Source organism: Pleurodeles waltl, chromosome 9 (genome assembly GCF_031143425.1).
Source record: "Pleurodeles waltl isolate 20211129_DDA chromosome 9, aPleWal1.hap1.20221129, whole genome shotgun sequence".
In the NCBI taxonomy this organism is placed as follows: Eukaryota; Metazoa; Chordata; class Amphibia; order Caudata; family Salamandridae; genus Pleurodeles; species Pleurodeles waltl.
This window is the reverse complement of record NC_090448.1, coordinates 736,225,295-736,247,375: the sequence shown is the minus strand read 5'-3', so window position 1 is coordinate 736,247,375 and position 22,081 is coordinate 736,225,295. Positions and strand designations below refer to the sequence as shown.

At 45.5% G+C, this 22,081-nt stretch overlaps 1 long non-coding RNA gene across 1 annotated transcript in view; it reads left to right on the top strand.

Annotated features, from left to right (window-relative positions):
• Positions 1 to 7,125: 7,125 nt before the first annotated feature.
• Positions 7,126 to 22,081, top strand: part of LOC138259892 (uncharacterized) — a 40,988-nt gene continuing 26,032 nt past the window's right edge. The window contains exon 1 of the long non-coding RNA XR_011198772.1: positions 7,126 to 7,246. This is a non-coding gene — a long non-coding RNA (uncharacterized lncRNA). The remainder of the gene's footprint in view (positions 7,247 to 22,081) is intronic.

The window sequence follows — 22,081 nt, the reverse complement described above, 5'->3', positions numbered from 1 at the left end:
CTGTATATTATTCAAATCTGTATTTTAGAAGGACTTTTTATTTATTTAACCGAAATGTATTTGAGGATTTTGTAGCAGCCTATAGTATGATGCGTGTAATGCATGTTTAAAATAAGGATGTCCACATTCACAGTTCTTTCAGGGACCTCGGTACCTCATAGTACTATTAAACATTGGCAAGGCCAATAGGCCTCGTCTACGTAAGAGTTACTGGTTTTGCCAATTTGTTTTAGCCATGTTATACACCAGAGTGGCTGCTGTTCAGCATGGCTAAATGTTAGTGGTATAGTGGAGCAGAGTGGCATAGGAACAGTGTGTAGAGCACAGTGGTGCCGAGTAGAGTACAGTGGGGTACAGTGCAGTTGTTTAGAGTACATTGGCGTAGAGTGCAGTGGTTTAGAGTGCAGTGGCATGGGACAGAGTAGAGTGGCATAGAGTGAGGTTGACTAGAGAGGCATACATTAGAGTGGCAGCGAGTGCAGTAGTGTAGAGTGGTGCAGAGTAGACTTGCATGGCATAGAGTGCAGGGTGGAGTAGTGTAGAGTGCTGTAGAGTGCAGTGGCCTGAAGTGGAGTGATGCAGAGGGCAGTGGCATAGAGTGCAGTGGCACAGAATGAATTACTACAGAGTAGAGTGGTGTCTAGTACAGTGGCAGAGAGTGCAATGTTGCACAGCAGAATGTCAGTGCAGTGGTGCAGAGTAGCACAGAGAGCAGTGGCGTAGAGTACAGTGGTGCAGAGTAGAGGGCAAACGTGTACAGTGCAGTGTAGAGTGCATTGATGTAGAGTGGCATACAATAGAATGACCGAGGGTGCAGTGGCATAGAGTGCAGAGTAGACTTGCGTGGCATAGAGTGCAGTGGCGCAGACTGGCGCAGAGTGGAGTGTTGTAGAGTTGTGCAGAGTAGAATATAGTGCTGTAGAATGCAGTAGTACAGAGTAGTGTGGTGTAGAATACAATGGCAGAGAGTGCAATGTTGCAGAGTAGAGTGTCAGTTGAAGTAGTGTAGAGTGGCGTAGAAAGGTGCAAAGAGCAGTGGTGCAGAGGAAAGGGCAGTGGTGTAAAGTGCATCTGTTTAGAGTGCATTAGTGTAGAGAGCAGTGGCATTGAGTGGCATGTGGCAGAGTAGAGTGGCACAGGATGCATTGGAGTAGAGTGGTATACAATAGAGTGCCATAGAGTGCAGTAGTGTAGAGTGGTGCAGTAGCATAGAGTGGTGCAGAGCAGGGTATAGGGCTGTAAAGTGCAGTGACAGAGTGGAAGTTATGCAGAGTAGAGTGATATAGAGTGCAGTGGAATAGTGTATTGGTGCAGAATGAATAGTACAGAGTAGAATAGTGTAGAGTACAGTGGCAGCCAGTGCAGTGTTGGAGAGTAGAGTGTCAGCATGCAGTGGCGTATAGTGCAGGTGTTTAGAGTGCACTGAAGTAGAATGCAGTGGTTTAGAGTGCAGTGGGGCAAAGTGGCATAGAGTGCAGTGGCGTTGAATAGATTGTTTCAGAGTACTGTGTAGTGGCATACAGTGGAGAGGTGTAGGGTAGAGTGTGATGGCATAGAATGCAGTGGTGCAGAGTGAAGTGCAGTAAAGTGGATTGTTTCACAGTAGAGTGAAGTGGAGTAGAGTGGAGAGATGAAGGTAGCGTGGAGTTGCATAGAGTGGCATAGAATGTGATGGCACAAAGTAAAGTGGTGTAGAGTGCCGTGGCATACAGTAGATTAGAGTTACGTACAGTGTACTGATGAAGAGAGCAGGGGCATACAGTGCAGTGTTGCAGAATGTCAGAGAGGAATTGTGCGGACTAGATTGGTGTTGCCTAGGCTGGAGTGGTATAGCGTGCAGCGGTGCAGTGGTGTAGAGAGGGGTAAGGTGCATTGGCATAGAGTAGAGTGGTACAAAGTAGGGTGGGGAGGCTTAGAGTGAAATAGCATAGAGTGCAGTGGCATACAGTGGAGAAGAGTGCTGTGTCCCGCAGTGGCATGGAGTGGTGTAAGTGGAGTGATGCAGAGTAGGGTGCAGTGGAGTGGAGTGGTGAAGAGCAGAGTGGAGTATGCATGGTGTGGTAACATACTGCCATTACAGACAACACGTTTTCGATTGATATGACCATTACATTGCACATACAGTTTTCCAAATAAAACTATACAGTGCACAGACGATGATGTGTGGAATTTGCATCACCCAAGGCAATGATTTGTTTTAATCATATAAAGGTAGTCGTTTCTAGCATAGTTCAGAATTAACAAAAATGGGATTCATTTTTAATCCTGATTCTGATATATTCTGAAGTGTATTTAAATGTTGTCATGTGATTGAAAAAAAACTCTTTCCTAACCCCAGTATCCAGCAAGACTGTTGCATAAATGCACTTACCTTTAAGTCAGGGAAAGAAAAGTAAACACTAAGTTCCCACTGAAGACAGAGCCCAACATTTATCTTGTTCTTTGAATGCACAGCAAATGTGATGAGATAAGAACAAGGTTTACAGGCCTGTTTACAGAAAGGAAGCACTCGGAAGGATACTGTAAATAAGGTTTGGGCAAGGGAAGGGACAAACTCAAGCTGAATAGCCTAAAACAAATAAAGCCAGCAAATTGAAAGCAACGAAATGTGAGTTACAAACGACAAAGTCAATGTCAAGCAGCGGAAGGAATGCATTACCAAGGAAGCTCTATGAACGTACTTAAAGTGACAGCCGTGTGATACTTTGTGGTGAAAGTCCAGTACTTTAGTCCAGTCCGTATCTTGCAGAGAGTGGTCTCAATGTTGCAGGAAAGGTCTGTACACCCATTCTATCAGTTTGCCACCATTCCCTATGGCATAGAGCTTCTGGCACACCTCATGTAGTGTTAGTGCTAGGTGGCAGACATTAAATAGGGCATTTAATGATTGTTTAAGGTGGGTGTAAGTAAGGAGTTGACCGGGTGAAGGTAGTAGTCTGCCACAAAGGTTTGGAAATTCAGTAGCTCGCCGTCCAGAAAGAAATCCCCCAATTTTAAGACACCTGCAGCATGCCACTGATGGAGTAGCTTTGAGCACAGCTGTCCTGTGCCAGTGGGAAGGCTTAGCAAAGGTAGTGCAGGAGCACAGTGTTTCTTTGTGTCAGTAAGTTTAGAGGTTCTAGCAAGGCAAGAGAAAGCTGCCCATGATAACCCAGGACAGTGATCTGTAGAATGGTCAGTAGGAAACAATGAGCAGTGCAGTAAGCCCTCCTTAAAAGTCTTTACAGATAAACCCCATTTCATGCAGTGGGACGGGCAGAAAGCCAGTGAGCTACCCATTGGACATGTGCAACTGAATAATAGCATTCTAAGTCCAGAAGGCTTAATCCACCCGCGGTCACTGGCAGCTTTAGAGTGGAAAGAGCTCCCTGATGGCGCCACAGCGTCCAAATCAGATGTGTGGTATGTCTGACAAAGGAAAGAAGGACGAGCAGGGGAAGGATTGCAAAAGAATACTATCTACTAGTAGCACACCATCTTCACTAGTGCCATGTGGCCCACTACAGAAAGCAGAAGAGAATACCAAAAAGCAAACTGGCTCGGAGAGACCATGACACTCTGCAGAGATTTCCATCCTGCAAATCAGTGGGAGAATGGTAGATATTAATCACTAGGTATCGAAAGGTAACTGGTTCCCAGTTCAGTGTAAGGTCTATATGTATTTAAAGGGGAAAACAGTGCCATATGTTAAAGAAACACTAATTACATTTTAATATTTTGTGTGTGCAATTTACATCCCAATTATTTTGAAAATTTTATGTGCACTTGACACTTAGAGATAACCAGATCACTAGTTTGGCTTTTACTCAATTTGAAAACCATTTTAAGACATGGACAAAGCGGTCAATTGCCTTGCCCAACCTTGCAAGGGTTCTGGCCCCTGCTCACCCTTCACAAGCAAGAACAACGGACCATTGGACCAGAAGAGTTTGCCAAGGTGGGTGGGTGCTGCTTTTTCAACCACTTGACTGCCTCGTCTGTTTCTCTCCGGTCTGCAGAGACAACTCCCCGGGTACCCAATACCTTCTGATAGTCTGGTGCACCCATCTTATCTGATTTTAGCAATTGTCCCACCTTGCTGTTCTCTTCCTTATTTATCCACTTCTAAGCAACAACCTCCCATTTGATCTTGATTTCATCCTCCTCTTTTATTATCTTTGGTAGTCCGGGCTCCCAGTTCTGAGATAAATGTAGAGTCCCAGACATACACTCTAGTGCTGTGAGACTACAGACAAGTTGTGGGTACCTCACATCCGGACATTAGGTGTGAGACTGTCGCCCACACCAAATGCCCTGCCTCATTACATTTATTTTAGGTTGAAAGTACATGGGCGGTTGGGGTGAGCCAGATGTTTTTGTTCAATTTGTTTAAACTAGCATATGGTTAATTACTTTAATGTTTCCCAAACTGTTTGCCAGGGGTTTTAAAATGTTCAGAAACATAATCAAAATTGGTTGTTATTTTTTCTTTAAGAAAGATCAGGTAGATTTGGGTAGGGGTGATCGCTTCGACACAGTGCTGAAGAGCATTAATTTACTACTGAACAATGACCTAATGTGATACCTGAATATAGCATACCAGGAGAAAATCACAAAAAGTCCAGTGAATAAATAGAGCTGTTTAAAAAAAAAGAGCAAAAAATTGTGCTGATGTAACGTAATGGGGTATGGCCGCTTGTGGGTCTGTCTGTAAAACTGACGTTTGTTCTCGAATTTTTGTCCTGAATTTTTCACAGTCCTGTCCATAATTTGCCTCAATGCCAGGTGGTCACCCTGAGCGCTGAGAACAACAAATTGATCAAAACAGGGACCATTTTAAAATTATACTGATTTCACTTGGCCCCGAGTTTGTTCCATTTGTTTTGCAGGCACTATGCACGGTCGCTAGTGTGAGATACCATTTTTATTGGGAGAAGTGTGGGAACGTTAATGGCGTGGTCTGCTAACACCTTTGTTTAACTGTAACATATAAACTCTAAAAGTCACAGCAAAAAACAAACCATCTGGACGCAAAAACAAAGCATTTCCTTTGATCTTTGAAAAGAAAATAGTCCTGGTATTTTCACCAGAACCATTCCCTCTTCTTGTGCATCAGTTGGCATGTACTCAAAAGCCGCACTGCGAAGGAAGTGCTGCTAGAACAGCTGTGGAAAGCATGTCGACTGATGCACTTAAAATGTTATGGACGAAAAAAAAAAATAACACAGATCCCGATGGAGACAAGTTTCAAAGGTTTTTTTTGTTTTTTTTAATTAAACACTATCACTTAAAGTCCTGCTCACACATGCATCATGACCCAAGCAGCCCTTCTATATTCTTAAGTCATCCAACGCAACTTCCAATACACACCAACACTCCTAACATAAGTGGGACTCAAGATTTTTTTGAAGTTTTAATATGGTTTTACTTTTCAACCTTAAAAATTCCTCTGCCGCTAAGCAAGTTCATAATCAAATTTATATCCGTGATTTTTTTTTTCAAAATCTCACTCTACCTTTTTCCTAAATAAATGTTGTAAGGACTGCCTTAACCACTGAGCATCTCACTAACCTGACCTTACCCACTATGCTCCCAAGTGTCCCCACACCCAGAGCTCGATAGCCTCTACTTCACTCCCCGCCCCCTCAGTTTAGTTGGGATGAGGCATAAAAACGGATTGGGGCGTCATACCAGGTACAGTGACACTGAACACTGGTAAACGAGGCCTGCTGCCCGTTCTCCCGGATGAATCTCCTGTCCTATGGGGGGGGGGGTCCTCTAGGTCTAGTGCTCTTTAAGGGGGTCGAGGCGAGTCCCTGCGGCTGGGAATGTGACCTGGTTCGAATCACACGGTAGAGGCGATGCTACAGGTACTACACAGATAACTATCGTCACGGGTAGATGCCTCACGCCCAGGCAAAAAAAAAAACGAAGTCCTGCCCGAAACAGCCAGTTCTCCATCCGGAGCCAGAGCGGCGCATGTCTGCAGTACTCTTCTGGAGCCGTCTTTGTGCCAGCGGCTATCATACAGCATGAAGGGCAGAAGCGCGTATCGGGGGCCTCAAGCTCAATTATATTTACGAGAAAGGAATCATCTGGGCGATAAAATCCAAAATATATCCCCACCAAAACAAACTACATAAATAGCGTCCTATACCCACCACGGGCTATCGCGCGCCGTTATTTACTTTTAAAATTCTCAGATCCAAATCTAACTTCTTTCTAAAAACTTTCACAATGTATAATTATACTTTCAGGGAACATAAAGATCAGGGAATAAGATACAAATAAGTAACCACGCTAAGTGTTTGACAAATATTGCTCAGAAAAGCTGCCTGTGACGTCATAAGTGTGTAGCCTGACAGCAATGGTGCGTCAATTACTAAACTATTTTTTAAACACGTACACCCATAATGGTGCAAATAAAACATATTATATTGCAGCACATTAAAACAGAACCAAGGATCACACAGCCAATATGACATTTCCGGCATTACGTTCATCTTGCGGCCATCTTAGAAGAGACCGTTTGCTTATTCGCGCCAATGGCGGTCGTGAACGAATTTTCCCAATTACAAGACAATTCCTATTAATCACACACAAAAACAAGCATTTATTTAGTAAATTCCGCGAGACCCACCGTAACCCGACCCGGTAAACCTTTCAGCCAGTCTCACTACGACTTACCTGCAACTCAGCCGTTGCGTTGGAACGGGACTTGCTTCTCTCTAAGATGGCGACCGACGCCACGTCAAGCTGACGTGAGAAATTGAATGGCAGTCTTTCTTTTGTGTTTGTAACGCGAAGATGAAAAGAGGACAGACACTCCAGGGTCATCTGTTGCAGATTTTTGGAAATAGGTGGCCATCTTGGATGGAGTCCGTTCTTTAAGTAGGAAGGGTGTCGATAGTTGTAGTGTAAAATAATTTTGCACTATTCAACGCAAATTAAATATGTTAACAATCAGGAGTATATTCTGCTCTACCTTTCAGTGCGTATGGCAGTTTTAGGATTCCCATGAGCTTACTTCTTTTCCAAAGGACAGGTACATGGCTTTATGTTGGATGAAAATATTGAGTGGTCCCTGGAAGGAGAGTGAGTTGTGTAATTGTCAGACAGTAAGGGTGTGGCTTAAACATTTCAACTAGAATGTTTCCAATTTCTAAAGTGTGTTACCAGGCCCGTGTTCTGTTGCCTCTTTGAGCTTTATGATATCCGGATACTTAACACAATAACAGACATACACCGAACACCCATAGCTGCCAAGGTTTGTGTTACATTTTCATACTTTCAATGTAATTATGAGTGAATTTTTAACGACTATGAGTGACCCTTTCTTGCAAGCAAAATCAAGCAATGAAGACGAGGGAACCATGTAAATATCGTAATATATCGAGAATCCTATACCTCCCGTTGTACACCAGCGCGACCTTGTGATCTTTGCTAAACACTACAGGAAGCTTACCTAGCAAAGTGAGAAACTGGAATAAGAAGGTTTTGCCGCACTTCAGGACTTGCATGACAATCTCAAACTTTGCAGTAATGCGTTATTCTAACGCAGGAGGTGTTACACTTGGAAGGGCTGAACACCATCCAGGACTATTGGCTTCGTCATTGGCTGTTATTATTTGACAAATATTTCCGATGCAATAGGTCTCGAGAGTTTGAGCTATTTGGCGTTGTAAATGAGAATCTTTTACCTATTTGGTTTGGAGTGTATTTGTGAAGTGGAATTATGCGGCATGATGAATATATAGGGATGAGAGTTGCACAGAATAGACAGAAAGAAAGACACAGAGGGTTAGATTGTATTTTACAAATAGGGTAACATGCTATGTATGTGTCTGAGAATGGAATCAGAGAGTTTGAAGGGTCTGTTCCCGCTTGGATTTCGACCCCAGAGAAGCATCTTAAAAATAAACTAGAAATTCCAGCCCTGGGCGTGACTTGACTTAGTCACTGTGGACTTGAGAATCTACTCCACCCTTTGCCCCATTCGGACCCCCAGTCCCTTTCGCCCCGTTCCAACCCACCCCTCCCACACACAGTCATCTCCACTCAACAGAAGCATCCTTTGAGGTAGGAAAAAGCCACAGTAGGCGAGTATTCCCTCTAAACAGCCTTTTGGGCTTAGAAGGCTAATAAGCAATGGCAATAGGTCTGGCTTTAAATTAATGCTGTATGGTAAGGTGAAGCATTAAAAGTAAATGGTATGGGGATAGAATGTATTTGTATGGAAACAAATAACTCTACAATAATATTGGTGTTTGTTAAAAGATCAAGTGACAGTTGCACTCTGAAACCGCACCTACAAATCCATGTAGCTTAACAACTGCCCTCTTCCCAACTGCGCAGGTGACATAGAAAAACAACATAAATTATATAGCTTATTCAATACATTTTAATAGCATTTAAAATTCATTTGTTTGCCCCAGAAAGATCAAATTTAGGCAGGTAGATAAATAAACATTATTATCACAGATGCTTTTTTAATTATACCACCTGGCATTGTAGCTTCCTGTGCATCCACAAAGTGCTTCAGCGCCTTGCTGGTGGTACAGAACGCTATATAAAATCAATAAAAATAGCCTACTGGTTTCTATTCGTAGCACACACCCATTACACAGGCATTTACCGCTGCCACACTTTGGGTCTAAAAATGTGAAATACTGTATCTGCGGCCAGGGTATACTGTACACTCTGCTAGTCCAGAGTTTTTCACAATTTGTTGCCAGACATGGGTGTGCATGCAAATCAGGCTTTTTTTCTTTTGACTTGTGGTGAGAAGAAAGTGTGCCAACAGCAAGCATATATTCCACCCCCCCCAACCCCTCCCATTGGAAGCTACTTATCATCTATCTCCTTCATGTGCATAGTTTGTGCAGCTCTGGTATTTTGCATGGCCTGAGACTTGGCTTTAAAGGCGACCCCAAGCAGCACACAATAATACATCATGAATGGATGAATTGTCTCATTTGCCAGACTATCGTCTGCCCCGTTCACAGGGTATGATAGTCTTTAGTCATAGGGAAAGGGTGCATGAAGCCAGAAACATAATTCACCACTTTTGCCCAAAGAAAAGGTTCATTAGTATAATTTCTTATTGTCTCCTCAGATGCTTTGTAACTGAAGCAATGCTAACCGTGCTGTCTATTTTCAGGGAGCGGTGTGCTGCATTGATAGCGGGTGGAGGGGGTGGGAGAGAGAGAAGGGTGTAGGGATGAAGAGCTCACAGGGTGAGTTTTTGGGGTGAGAAGGAGCTCATGGCTGAGGGAGAGCTCTGCGCAGAGCCTCTCCCATGCCCAAGGACGTTTTTCCATCTATGCCACATTGCGTTGGGTGGGTGGGTGGGGTGGTGCTTGTCTCTGGGATGGGGTCATACTATGTGTCTGCAGTGGGTCTCTTCTGTAAATGTTGTTTCAGGTAGCAGTGGGTGGGAGGGGGTTTAATGAGCTCAATCATGCTACAGACCACAGATTTTATTTTCTTTATTTAACAAGTCTGAGTTCTTTTAAAAAGCTGTAGTGGGTAAAAACATCTCAAACCCCCTGCCCGTTACAGCCACCTCCTCGGCCACTTTCATCTCGGGAAATTCTGTGTTTTCATTAAACAAATATGGAGCGAGAGAGAGAGAGAGAAAGCGAGAGTGATGCTCAAACTGCAAAACAAGAGGCAATACCAGGCCGAAGAAAGAGATCAAAGATGGAGTCAAAGCAGCACGCTCTGTCACAACTTGAGTGCTTCTTACCGCTGTAATCAGCCAGTCTCTGGGTACCACTTGGTTTCTTGCTTGTTCTGGATTGACCGAGGTAGGGGCGACCCTTTCCAGTAGCCATGGTTCTGCTGATAATAAAACACCAAACATGCCGTAACTTCCAGAAGGAGTCCCAGAGGAAAAAACCCAACATGGTAAAAACCTCAGAATCAAGGACTCCTGAAAAAAGAAGAGCAAAAGCACAAAAAAGAAGTGGAACAAGCTGCAGGCGGAAAAAGAACAGGAGAAATCCAAAATCACAGGAGCGAGGAGCACAAGCACGAAAGAAGTGTTTGCAACGCAAGGAACAGAAAACCAACTTGTGCTTATATACTGAAAAACAGGAAGTGTTATACAGGAAATATTGAAGACACCATCTTGGATTGGGAAAGACTACATTCAGATGAATCGAAAAATTGCCATAGTATAGAAAGGTAGTGACCAAAGCATGCAGGGAAAGGCACACAGACTTTTGGGAAGAAGAAACATAGTTAAGGCAAGGAAAAGAAAAAAGGAAGAAAAAAGAAGAAAAGAGGAAAACAGCAAGAACAGGTAAGCAACTTAAGAGGGCAGCGTAAACAGTGCCCAAAGGTAAAGTTTAGCCAAAAAGCAGACCGCGGCAGAAACGGCTGTCTGAGACGCGGACTGCCGATCTGACCGCAGCCCATAAGTGAGGCGCCGCTGGTCTTCGCGGCATCACACGCTCTAGTACATTATGTAATCACACTAATTGTTGGCCTGTTGCAAGCAAACCCTAGGGGAGACGGAGTAGCCTAATGGCCTGAGCTGCTGACTTTGGAGGAGGTTTCAGTCTCAGTGTCGGCTCAACATCCTGTGATTCTGGGCAAATCACTTAATCTCCTCGTGCCCACCAAAAATAAGGTCTACTTCTGTCATGTAACCTGTGCTAAAGCGCTCCAATACATTGAGCCGACGGGCGCAGACACCACAAACAAATAGCGACATATACACCACGGAGTGTGAAGCAAAATCAAAAAGTAGTGTGTGACAGTAAGGTTTATGGGCGATCATGCAATAATCCATGTATCAGGGGCAGTCTCAAAGGCAGTAACAAAACAACCTCAAGGCGGGACAAACGCAAACCATTCACCTAACAAACCAAAGGAATTTTGAAAGGCAAGCCAAGGAACCAAAGAAAGTGATGGGTGTGGTGAAAGCCAGCTGAAATACATTACAGCGTGTTGAGAGACACTGTATGCGCGCTACCTAGGATCAACCTAATAAATGAGTAACTACAATTTAGTAAATAATATTAACATTGTTTTCATTCTGAAATTGTGAAACTGATTCAAACGTTATTGAAGCCAGTGGAAGTGGTCTTCAGAGTGTCTCAATTACTCTTGTTACGTTCACTCTATGCAGCCATGCCAAGTACTGTGCATGAGGTGTTATACTAACACATTTTGATGCTGGTGTCAGCATCACAGCACTAAAATGCGTTTGTTACTCTTTATAGCTCAAACCTTCAAAAGGGAAAGATTCATGGCCCAATCCCTTTTTGGCAATGCAAACATGAATTTGGAATTCGCTATGTTAGATCTGGCAACTTTCTGGCATGTCTTCCCTGTCTTTTTGCCTTCTGTCCGCCTGTTTTTATGGTTTACTGGACTCTGTTTTTGCTGGTTTATGGTCTCGGCGCCATTTACCACTGCCGATCAATGCTAAAGTGGAAGTGCTACCTAGGTAAATTGTATGTTGATTGGTTTATCCATGATTGACATATTGATTTACTGGTAAGTCCCTAGTAAAGTGCACCAAAGGCGTCCAGGGCCTGTAAATCACATCCTACTAGTGAGCCTGCAGCACTGATTGTTCCACCCACATAAGTAGCCCTGTAAACATGGCTCAGACCTGCCATTGCAGTGTCTGTGTGTGCAGTTTGAAACTGCCAATTCTACCTGGCAAGTGTACCCACTTGCCAGGCCCAAACCTTCCCTTTTTGTACATGTAAGGCACCCCTAAGGTAGGCCCTAGATAGCCCCATGGGCAGGGTGCAGTGTACTTAAAAGGTGGGGCATGTACTGGTGTGTTTTACATTTCCTAAGAGTGAAATACTGCCTGACCTGGGTTTCAATGTTGCAAGGCCTATCTCTCTCATAGGTTAACATGGGGGCTGCCTTTAAATCATGTTAAAGTGCAGATTCCTTTTGACAGCAGATGGAAATATGGAGTTTAGGGTCTCTGAACTCACAATTTAAAAATACATCTTTTAGTGAAGTCGGTTTTCGGATTGTGAGTTTGAAAATGCCACTTTTAGAAAGTAGGCATTTTCGTGCTTAAACCATTCTATGACTCTGCCTGTTTGTGGATTCCCCATCTGTGTCAGTTTGACAGTTGGGCTGTTTACAACTCTCCTCTAGACAGTGACACAAATGGAGCTGGGGTGTAGCCTGCATATCCTGATGAGCCATCTGAGCTAGACCGGAGGGAGAAGTGGTCGCTTCCGCCTGAAAGGACTGTGCCTGCCCTCACACAATGAAGTCTCCAACCCCCTGGTGTGTGTCTGGGGCCTGGCCTGGACAGGGAAGGATCTTGCAAACTTTTGAGACTTTGCTTTGAAGTTTGTGGAATGACATTTGTTTTGACCACTGACTCCACGTTGCACTTAGTCTAGCAGCACACCGTCACATTAGTCACCACTAGCTTCATTTTGCCTATTGACTTTATTTTAGCATTAGCCACCGCCACATTAAAAGCTGTAAGTAATTTTTCACATTGTACCATGTGCTCATGTTTTTATTTTTCATATTCTTTCCCACAAAGGGCTTAGGCTGATACGAATGTACTAAGACGACAGGGAACAGTCTTGATTTGCAGGGGCACCTTGGGATTGTGGCCAAGTTCTGACGTGTTCTTTTCAAAGCTGGCCTAAAGTAATCAGCATTTTTTTAATAATAAACTTCTGTAGTGAGAGGGAGGTTCTAGAATTTTCCTCTCTTGTTTGTTCAAAGTATAATAGGCCGAGACCAGATCGACTGGGAATTGAGAGTGATTCAGATCTCAGACATGCCTAGGATGCTGGGGTGTGTCATCCTTCCCGTGAGGATAATTGATCTCTCTCTCTCCTCAATGGATTCTGGGATCTGGTGATCTGATGCTAATAAGAGGAAGTTGATGCAGATGTGTCCGTGCCTCATGGCGATGCATACTTTTTAATTCTTGTTATTTGCTTTGCATTGTAATATATACATACAGATACATATATTTGCTGTGTACATTGCAGTGGAGAATCATTTGTACATGTTTACATTTCATTGCTGTGACCATATATATATATATATATATATATATATATATATATATTTTTTTTTTTTTTTTAATTTTAATAAACAAATTTTATTGTTTTCAAGATGAAAATCACCGAACAATTGGCACAGACAATACGGCACGGTCCAACTCCAATCATCGTTGACAATAAAGTATTTAAAGCATTTCAAGGGACATACATCACTTTATTTCTTGACTCAACATTAAGGGTCTTTACCCCCGCACTGACTTAAGGCAACAACCCCAGCCACCTACCCCATACCCTCTCATGTTTCTGGAGACAACCCCTTGATTCATATAGCAGTTTTTCCTGATTTGCACACCAGTCTAGCCCCCTTCTCCATTTTTGAAGGGACAGACCGGTGGGCGAGCTCCAGGCCGCGGCAATGTCTCTTTTGGCGACCAGCAGGGCCGTACCAGCGAGGGCACTATTTGCCCGGGACCCCCCCCCCCCCCCCCCAGGCCCTCCATCACCCCCAGCAAGACTAATTTGGCAGACATCTGCAGCTCCAGCCCCAACACCACACTTAATTCATGGATTATCTTGCCCTAGTATACTTGCATTACTGGACATGACCACACCATGTGGAAAAAATCAGCTGGTTCCCCTGCACATCAGGGACACTGGGCAGTGGGAGGAAGACCAGACTGGCAGAGCCTGACAGGCGTTAGATATGCTCTGTGCAAATAGTAAAATTGCACTGTGCGAAGTCTCGCTGACACATCCAGCACCCTAGACGCCATCAGCGCCCCCATCCATTCTGTTACTTCAAAGGCCCCCACCCATGATTCCCACTTTGCCCTTGTCAAGTCCAAGCCTCCCGGTGCATTGTTAACTAACATTTTATAGACCTGGGAAACTCCCTTTCCTCCTAGATTCCCCATGAGAAGCTTGGCCTTGAGTGGGCTGAACTCTGCCAGAGGGCTTGCTGCCGACAGGTGCGTTCCCAAGGCATGCCGAAGTTGAAGGTATCTGAAGAATTGCGTTCGGGATAGCTGAAAGTCTGCCTGCAGTTCCTGAAGTGTTTTCAGTGCATAACCTTTCCACACATCTCCTACTAGTGAAATGCCCAACAAGTCCCATTCCGCAAACCCCTCCAGCGCCGCTGTTGCACTCAGCCATTTCCCCCGCCACAACGGAGTCTGAAGGGTGACAATAGCGTTCCAACGGGTATGCCATAACACAGTGCGCCATGCCAAGAAACCCCCCCTTGTAATCGCTTCCACGTCCCGGGGGAGGGGCGCACCGTATAACATATCGAGGATACGTGGGAAGCCCAAAGTCTCCAACTCTACCTGATAGGCTGGGTCTGCCCATCCCCCATTGAATCTTTCATGGATCACCAACAGCTGGGTCGCCAGGCAGTATAGGTAAGTATCCGAGGCGCCTAGGCCCCCATCATATATTCCTCTCCGGCAGTGTCGCGCTGCCACCTGGTGCCTGGCCCCTTTCCATAGAAACAATGCGGTAGCGCTGTCCAGGGCACGGAACCATGAGCGTGGGATCGGGAGGGAAAAGTTCTGGAAAACATACAAGAGCCTAGGTAAGACCATCATCTTGTATAGGGCAACGTGGCCCATCACATTTAATGGCAGAGCGTGTCACCTCTGCAAGTTCGTCTTGATATGCACCAGGAGCGGGTCCAGGTTCTTGACCCATGTCAGCTCTGGCAGAAGGGTCACCCAAGTGCTGAGATATTTAAAACTGAGTCTGCGTAGGGATATCATGTCCTGCCAGTCGAAACAGTCACGAGTGCTCACCAAGGGGACCAAAACTGACTTTGCAGGGTTCATTTTTAGTCCTGACGCCTGTTCGTAGCGTCGTAAAAGATGGATACCTCGTGGGCCCGATGTACTCGGTTCTCTCATGTACAACAGGACATGTTCAGTGTATAAGGCTATCCTGTCCTCCCGGGAACGTCCCCATCTCCAGCCGCAGTATATTGGGTCTGTCCTGATCATCTGAGCCAGTGGTTCAACAACCAGGGTAAATACAAGGGGAGACAACGGGCAACCCTGTCTCGTGCCCCGACGTACTTAAAAAACCAATGTCAAGGTCCCGTTGATCTGCACACGGGCTGAGGGGTTTGCGTACAGCGCTCGGACCAGGCGACAGAATCTCGGTCCAAAACCTGCCCGTTGAAGCACCAAAAAGAGAAACCTCCAGTCCACTGAGTCAAAAGCCTTTTCAAAGTCAATAAATAGAAGAGCTAAATCTCGGGGCAGTCGGTGGCGTTCGTCGAGGTCCACATGCAATCGGCGGATGCAGTGCCGAGTGCTACGAGTTGCCATAAACCTGCACTGGTCGGGGTGTATTAGTTGTGGTAGAACCCTCTTGAGACGTGTGGCGAGCATAGTGGCGTAAATTTTAACCTCACTGTTAATCAAAGATATCAGCCTATAGTCACAGTGCAGCGATGGGGGTTGGATTTTAGGAAGTACCACAATGGTGGCGTCCAGTTCTTTCAGGAAGGCCCCTCGCTGCTCCGCCTCTGTAAAGAGTGCCAACAGATGCGGCACAAAGTCTTCCTTGAATGCCTTATAGTATTCCTATGGGAAACCGTCAGGGCCAGGAGTTTTTCCTGCTCCCAACGCCGAAATAGCTGCCCCGACTTCCTCAGCACTGAGAGGTTCATCTAGGATCTGCACCTCCGCCGGGGGCAACCCCAGCAGGGAAACATACTCTAGCAGCCAGCGGGCATGGTTTGGGCCTATCGAAGCCGAGGCCCGATACAGTGTCTGGTAGTAGCGGGCGAAGGCGTCAACTATTTCTTGGTGACCAGCGACGCGATCCCCTTCCCCATCCTGAATTTCGGGAATGATCCTAGAGGACCGATGGTGGGACACTAACCAGTATAACAACTTTCCGGTTTTATCCCCCCAACCATAGATCCTTGCAGTGCTCACCCACCACAAAAACTTCGCTGCCTCTAGGGATAGATTTCTAATTTCCTTGCGTATTAATAGAAGCTGTTGCAATATCCCATCGCTGGGTTCTGCGACTTGAGCATTCTCTAGACACATCTCCTGCATTTCCAACTGCTCGATACTTTGGTCTCTCGATCTCTCCTGCTCCCGTAGGAGGCCTCTGGCTGCCCCGCAGTACCACCTTACTTGTGGCCCACAGGGTTCCGGGAGAGGCCAAGGACCCATCAGTAAGGGCAAAGTACTCACGCTGCGCCTGCCGCAGCCACCCAACGTATGTCTCGTCCTGTAGATACCAAGCATTCAGCCGCCACAGAGGCCGAATCAGTGCCTGAGTGGGGCCCACTGCAAATCGAAGGGGTGCATAATCCAAGATACCTTGCACTAAAATCTCGATATGTGAGAGGCTAGTACAATCAGTACTGGGCAAAAGTACCAAGTAAATTCTAGATTGCGAGCAGTGGGCCACGAGGTATGAGTTGACTGCCGCCGCCTCGGATGCCACACCCACCAAGCATCACAGAGTCCCGTAGCAAAGAGCCAACCCATGAGTCCCGTTGCCATAGCACGTCTGTGAGCCGAGAGCAGACCGGCCACATCCAAAGTGGGGTCTGGAGCCACGTTGAAGGCCCCCCCAGCACAGTGAGCCCCGAAGCGAGATCCAGGAGTAACTGGGTTAGGTCCTTAAGGGTCCCTTGCACTAACGCCGGTGAGGTGTAGACACTGACCACATTAACCGTGACACCCTCTGCCTTCCCCGTGATGGCTACATAGCAGCCTTGCCGATCTTCCCATACCTGCATTGTCTTCATGGGAATGGAATGATGCAGTAGAATCGCCACCCCCGTGACCCGGCTCAAAACCTGCATGGTGCACTCTATCAAAACCCCTTTGGGCTAAGAAGGGGCAGCGCTTGCCCGAGAGGTGCGTCTCCTGCAACAGGAGCACATGAGGTCAATATTGGTGTATTAAGGTAAATACTGCAGTGTGTTTAATTTTGTCTAAGAGACCATTAACGTTCCATGAGATGACCTGTGTCGGGCTCATCGGAGTGGTTATTATTGGGTGTCGCAAAGCTACTGCTAGGCGTGGCCATTTCTTGGTCTGGGGTCCTCCCCTTGTTATGCCCCTTTCGGAACTGAACAGGTAGTCTCACTCTGTCAATTGGTTCTCTGTACCTTCTATCTTGTGCGCTAACTAATGAAAACAAACATGCCAACACAATAGTGAACATTAACGAATGCATTAATACAAGGCCTGAATTCCCAAGCCCCCCAACACCCACCCCACCCCATACTTCCCCTCAGAAGCATCTGTCGCCCATGTATGCCATCCTCTCACTCCCGAACCTAGTGAGATAGAACAATAACTGATTGAGTAGTGGTGTACCCCTCCTTAATGTCGGATCGATTAAAGAAACACAGTTAATGGTGGATAGTTATATATGGCGCTTGTTCTTCATCAAGACAGGTGCCCCCCCCTCCCCAGAGTCATCTCTTCTCCCAGAAGGCTACAATGCCGGACTGCAAGACAGGTCTGAGTCGTCCTGCGACTCCGATCAGGCCTGCAGTGAACTTTGCGGCTGTGGATTTCCCCCATTACCTTCGGATCCCTATGTCGGGCTTCCACGGGGGAGGCAGAACGAGAGCCGTGGCGCTCCCTACACCTCCTTGAATGTGTGCGATGGCGCTTGGCAGATGACCGTTTCTGCTGGTTGTTTGGCATCTCTCCTACCGTGTTGGTCTTAGGCGCTCGCCAGGCGGACCAAGTGGCACCTCCTCCATCAGCCAAGTCCACGCCGCGGTCGGCTGTTCAAAGAAATGTGTTTTATTTCCATGCCCCACCCTGAGCTTTGCAGGGAACCAAAGTCGATATGGTATATCCATTGCCCTCAGTTTCTTTTTCACTTCAATAAATGAGCGACACTGTTGTTGCACATCCCTCGTGTAGCCAGGAAAAAAGGAGGACCTTCACCCCATTGCAAAAGAGGACTCCCTTGGAACGTGCCTCCTGTAGCACAGCGTCTCTGTCTTTGTAATTGAAGAGACGGAGAATCACTGGTCTAGGTGGGGAGCCCGGCGGGGACCTCGACTGTAGAGCCCTGTGGGCACGTTCGATCGCAAACCATGGGGTGAGACGGTCCACTGGCATCCAAGAGCAGATCCACTCCTCGAGGAACGCGACCAAGGATGACTCTGCTGTGGTCTCCAGAAGGCCCACCACATGAAGGTTGTTTCGTCTGGATCTATTCTCGGCGTCCTCAGCCCTTCAGTAGAGCTCCGACGTGCAAGATGTTAATACGGAGATTTGTGCCTTAAGAGCGGTCATGTCATCTTCCATTGTAGAAATCCTTGATTCCGCCCCTGTGATTTGAGCTGTGGCGTTACAGAGGTCTTGCCGGACCAGGGCCACATTCACTCTAACTTCTCCAATCTTCAACTCCACGGCTGCTTGGGATGTGTGAATGGCTTGGAGGATCGTTGCCAGGTCTCCGGATGTCGCCGGTAGACCACCTCCACCATCCGGAGCGCAGTCCTCCATTCGGGTTCCACTTGCGCCTGTGGTGAATTGGTCCATGTGTGTTTGCGCCATCGATTGCCGCGCTGACTTGTCCTTGCCCATGGTTCCGTCACTGGTTCGTTTTCCAGTTGTAGTGTGGTGCAGGGACTTCTGGTCGAGGTCCACTAGGAAAGCCCAGTCCGAGCGCTATGCGTGATTCCAGGTTCTCCAGTGTCCCTGGCCACGGTTCAGGTCTCGCAAATGCTCTCACATTCAACGAGCTGCAGGTGAGGCTTCAGGAGCTGGGGGCCCACAATCGCACAATGGCGGCCCCCCCGTCGCCAGCAGCCGACCGTCCACAGTGATCACTCATGGGCCGCCTGGAGTGTCCATGTCATGTTCCCCTTTGGCGAGGCTACTCTGACCCCCAATCTCTATGCCCACATGGTCGCTGTCTCACGTGGGCGGGGGGGAGAGGCCCCTTAGGATGGCAGAAGGAGCTGCACTGCGCGCTGCTCCCTTCTGCTGCTGCTCACCACAACACATTGCCTCCTCATCTCCCCAGGGAGACCGGGCGTTCCAGCTGGGAGGGGGTGGGGGATGAGAGATGAGAGGGGGGCTTCTTCCTCCGGGTATCGGTGCAACCTCCCTCCTCAATGCCTCGGATCACCTTTTCGTTTGCTCCACTCCTGGGCCTCGGCTTTGCCTCTTCCCCGGAAGTCGGGTATCCCCGGTCTGTCCCAGGCCAGTCTACGCAGTAGGAGGGCCCACCAGTGGCACCGTGCGTGCCCCTCCGCCGTTTCGCTCTGACTGCCACGCGGCCCCAGAAAAAAGGGAATCCGGTGCTGCTTTGTCCCAGGGCCCTCAACACGGCCCGGGGCGCCGGTCTCGCCTGCCGGCCCCCATCTTGGGTGAGAGTAGCCCCGCTTGATTGTCGCCGTGCAGCCAGTCGAGGAGCCGGTCGAGGGGGGGCGGCGAGGGCTCTGGAGTGGGAAGGTGCCGCCGATGAAGGCGGATGGCAGAGGAGTCCGGAGCACTACAGAAGTGCGACTGCCATCTTGACCCCTTAACCACGCCCGACCATTTTTAAATGTGTGCTTTCAGCATGCTGACCTTCCTTTACGAAACTTGCAAAGTGAAATAATAAATGTCTTCTTTAGACTAAGAATATCAATAATCCTTTAGGGGAGGCCCTGGTAGCCCCACTGTGTCAGGGCCAATACATCCATCAAAAATATAAATACACAGAAGGGACAAATATATATTGATATCGATCTCAAATGAAAGAATCAATCAGGCACTGGACCACATTTATTGTCTTTACCATTCAAATTATTTATTAATTTTTCTCTCTCTTTGTCTGGCTCCCACCAATTATATGAAAAAATTACAACACTGTTTACCATAATGTCTATTCCATGTGTTTTTTTTCATGTGTTTTACCACCCTTAGCCATACATGCAACCACAAAAATGTTATTGGTGTATACATGTATCATGCATGTTTAGTGTCTATTTAGCTTCAATAATATATATTGTTTAAGATAAAATAAATAAGTGTACCAGCACACCACTAAAGTGTATAAGTGTATCAAACCTATCTCTACACTCTATTTTTGTTTCTTAATTCTTTAGTTTATAATTTTTCATGCAGCACAGCCCCAAGCTAACTTCCTCTTCCAAACATAGAATACATATCAATGGTGCTTGTAACTGATGGCAGAGACCGTTACTTCAGTCTATTTTCTTATTCTGCAAGCATCATGAAAATATATTCAAATATATTCATTTTATCGATAATACGCGCTAAGCGTCTACAAACTAATTAAAATTTCATGTGTTACTTACATGGAGGAGTTAGTTTAATCTCATGGGAGCTCGCAAATAAGAGAGTTGCTGCCGATTTCCCCGCTAACGCGATTCGAATCACCTGTCAGGTGATCTGCGCGTATGCTTTTCTCCCCGCAGACACTGGGAAAACTAAAGAAGGACCACTTAATTTCAAAGGTTGTTCACAATACTATTAACGTGGCGGTTATCTTGACATATTTTTATCTTTGTTGCAGCTATAGACTGCACTTCTACAATTTCACCTTCCTCTAAAACCGAACGTGGACAAAACAGACCCAAGGAAATTAACAAATATTATAGAACCTGAAACCATAAAAAATGAATAATGAATTAATAAAAATGTTTTTGGAATCTAAAAATAAGTGAAACTTAAAAATAAGCCAAAAACTGAAAGGACCTTAAAAAAGATTTTTAGAGATATGTTTTAAAAAACATTTTTAAGGACTAGAAAAAATTAAGTATTAGTCCTTTTTTAATGCCCACATCTCATTAAGGTCATTCAGATCTCTTCTAGCCGTACCATATTTTTCAATAAGTCTTGCCTCCATTCTAGCAAGAACGAAGGTGCACTCAGCTGTTTTTCCTTTTTCTGCCACATATAAGATTGACCAATTTATATCTTGGTCTTTATGGCCTTTTTTAATATAATGTTCAACCAGTGGTGCACTTAGTACTTCACATCTAATCCTCGACATGCGTTACAAAATACGCGCCTTCACTGGTTGTGTGGTCTGTCCTATATAAAGTAGCATACATGGACATTTAATGCAGTAAATTACATTTCTTGTATTGCAATTCGAAAAGCGAAGTTGTTGATGTATTTTACCATTCATTTCGATATTCTTCATATTCTCTATATACTTACATGCCATACAGTTATTACATTTAAAATGGCCAATGAGAGGGGGTAAATCTAACATACCCCGCAAGTCTCTCCATTTCTTTGTATAATCAGTGAAGGAGGCATGAACCAATTAGTCACGTATATTGCGTCCTCTTCTAAATGAAAAAATAGTTTTTTTTATTCCTAATGGATGTAATATTTTCCAATATTTTTCAATAATGGACCCAATACGATTAGCTTTTGGATTATACGTTAAGACTCATGTCAAGGGAACTTCCTTTTTCTTTTCTCTTGCAGTAAATAAACACTCCCTCTGAGTTTACATGCACCCTTCACTAATTTCTTAGGGTACCCTCTGTCTATCAGTCTAGATACCAAGTCTTCTGCATTTTCAAAATAATCCTCTTTGTTAGTGCAGTTTTTGTGGATCCTCAAAAATTGACCATAAGGCAAATTTTCTTTCAAATTGCGTGGATGATTACTAGAGAAATGTAATAAGCTATTTCTATCTGTAGGTTTCTTATTCAGATTAACTGCAATTTGACCATCTTTTGATTCGATCCACAAGTCTAAAAAATTAATACGTCTGGAATCTGAAGACATCGTAAATTTTAAATCTGGAGTAAGATGTTTAATCCATTTATGGAAGGATGATAACTCCAGACTGCCCTCCCATATCATAAAGATATCGTCTATGTACCGTAGCCATTATTTTACTTGTCTTCGGAAAGGATTATTGCTATCATATATCCATTTCCTTTCAAAATAGTCCATCACCAAGTTTGCGATTTTTGGAACAAAGCTACAGCCCATGGCTACACCTTTAATTTGTAAATACATGTCTTCACCAAAGGTAAAAAAAATGCTCCTAAAATATAGTTTGGCCAAAGTTATTATAAAGGATGTAGGGACCTTATGTGGCAAATCTCCATTGTCCAACTA